The following is a 2,490-nucleotide window of genomic DNA, read 5'->3' on the forward strand; positions in this document are numbered from 1 at the left end:
AAAAATTAGCCAGGCGTGGTGGTGGGCACCTGTAGTCCCAGCTACTTGGGAGGCTGAGGCAAGAGAATGGCAGGAACCCGGGAGGTGGAGCTTGCAGTGAGCTCCGCCTCATTTAAGATCGTGCCACTGCACTCCAGCCTGGGCAACAGAGCAAGACTCTATCTCAAAAAACAAACAAACAAAAAAAACTCATAAGGTACTGTGGGATGGAGACAAGTAAACACTTATCCTTTTATTTATTATTTATTGAAAGCCAATTATGTATCAGGCTTTGTGCTAGATGCCAATAATTGCATTATAATGTATGATAAAAGTGATAGCTACTACTTATTGGAGTGTACCATAGTGTGCATTGTCTTACCAGTCTTCAGAAAGTCTTTTGCTATAATACGTACATACATTGTACAGATTTTGGGGTTTTGTTGTTGTTATTGTTGTTTTCGGAGACGGAGTTTTGCTGTTTCTCCCAGGCTGGAGTGCAGTGGCATGATCTCGGCTCACTGCAACCTCTGCCTTCTGATTTCAAGCGATTCTCCTGCCTCAGCCTCCTGAGTAGCTGGGATTACAGGCACGCACTACCAAGCCCGGCTAATTTTTTTATTTTTAGTACAGACGGGGTTTCACCATGTTGGCCAGGCTGGTCTAGAACTCCTGACCTCAGGTGATCCACCCACCTTGGCTTCTGAAAGTGCTGGGATTACAGACATGAGCCACTGCACCTAGCCCTGTTTGTTTTTTATTAGAGATGAGGACTCATTATGTTGCCTAGGCTAGTTGTGAACCCCTGGCCTCAAGTGATCCGCTCATCTTAGCCTCCCAAAGTGCTAGAACTACAATCATGACCATTTTACACATTTGGAAGCAGAGACTCAGAGAGAAATAAAGGGATTTGCCTGATGTTACACAGTGTATTAGTCATGGTTCTCCCAAGAACAGAACACATAGGGTATATACAGAGAGAGATGAGAGAGGATTTATTAGGGAAATTGACTCATGGGATTATGGAGACTGAGAAGTCCTAGGATAAGCCATCTACAAGCTGGAGAACCGGGAAGCTGGTAGCATGGCTCAATCCAAGCCTTTCGGTCCCAGGCTGAAGGCCTGAGAACGTTGTGGGGGCTGCTGGTACAAATTCCAGAGTGAGAAGGCGAGAGACCCTGGAGTTCTGATGTTTAAGGGCAGAAGGCAGGTGTCCCAGCTCTGGAAAAAGAGTGAGAGAGAAAGTGAGTGAATTCACCTTTCCTGTCTGCCTTTTTGTTCTATCCTGGCCCTCGACAGACTGAATGGTGCCCACCCACGTGAGTGTGGGTGACTCTTCCTCACTCAGTCCACTGATTCAAATAGCAGTCTCTTCAGGAAACGTCCTCCCAGACATACACAGAAATAATGCTTTATGAGTTATCTGGGTATCCCTTAATCCAGTCAAGTTGACACCTAAAAGTCACCATCACTCACGATAAAAATGACAGAGCTGGAATTTGAACCCTGGGTCACTGCCCTCCGCAGTCTCTTAATCTCTGTGCTATTCCACTAAGATCACGGTGGGCTTTTGTTTCCTGGTGCCATTTGAACTGAGTGGCAAACCCTGCTTAATTTAGCAAGAAATAGTCTTTTGTGGGGACCTGAAATTCCAGACTCCAGGGCAGCCAAGAGAAGGAAGGCAAGAGGATGGCCTGAGCTCCCTGTTGTCCAGCCCAGCAAGAGCTTCCATGACAACCATGGGTCAGGGGAGGAGGTGACCAGGACTGGAACCAGAGGGGCATTTGGTCCTCTGGCCAGGCTATAGAGCAGACACAATCATCCCCATTTCCCAGAGGAGGTCACTGAGGCTGAGAGAGATGAATGACCAGTTTCATGGCAGAGGCAGGGAGGCTGGTGTTCTGGCTTAAGACCATCCTGACACAGTGGTTCCCAGCACTGACTTCAGTGCCCGACTGCCTGGTTCTGAATTCTGCTCTTCTTTTTTTTATTTATTTATTTTTTTTGAGACAAGGTCAGGCTGGAGTGCAATGGTGCAATCTCAGCTCACTACAACCTCTCTCTGCCTCCTGGGCCCAAGCGATCCTCCCACCTCAGCCTCTTCAGTAGCTGGGACTACAGGCATGTCCCACCACGCCCAGCTAATTTAGGTATTTTTTGTAGAGACAGGGTTTCACCGAGTTTCCCTGGCTGGTCTCCAGCTCCTGGGCTCAAGCAATCCACCCACCTCAGCCTCCCAAAATGCTGGGATTACAAGTGTGAGCCACTATGCTGGCCTGAATCCTACTTTTCTACCTGCTAGTAATAAGCCTTTGAGTCAGAGTCACAGACTCTTTGGACTTCTAATTTCCTTATCTGTACAACTGGGAATAATAATGGAACCTACTTTGTTGAGTGGTTTCAAGAATTAGGTGGGCCGGGTGCGGTGACTCAAGCCTGTAATCCCAGCACTTTGGGAGGCCGAGACGGGCGGATCACGAGGTCAGGAGATCGAGACCATCCTGGCTAACA

This window comes from Colobus angolensis, unplaced genomic scaffold, assembly GCF_000951035.1.
Source record: "Colobus angolensis palliatus isolate OR3802 unplaced genomic scaffold, Cang.pa_1.0 Scaffold93, whole genome shotgun sequence".
Classification (NCBI taxonomy): Eukaryota; Metazoa; Chordata; class Mammalia; order Primates; family Cercopithecidae; genus Colobus; species Colobus angolensis.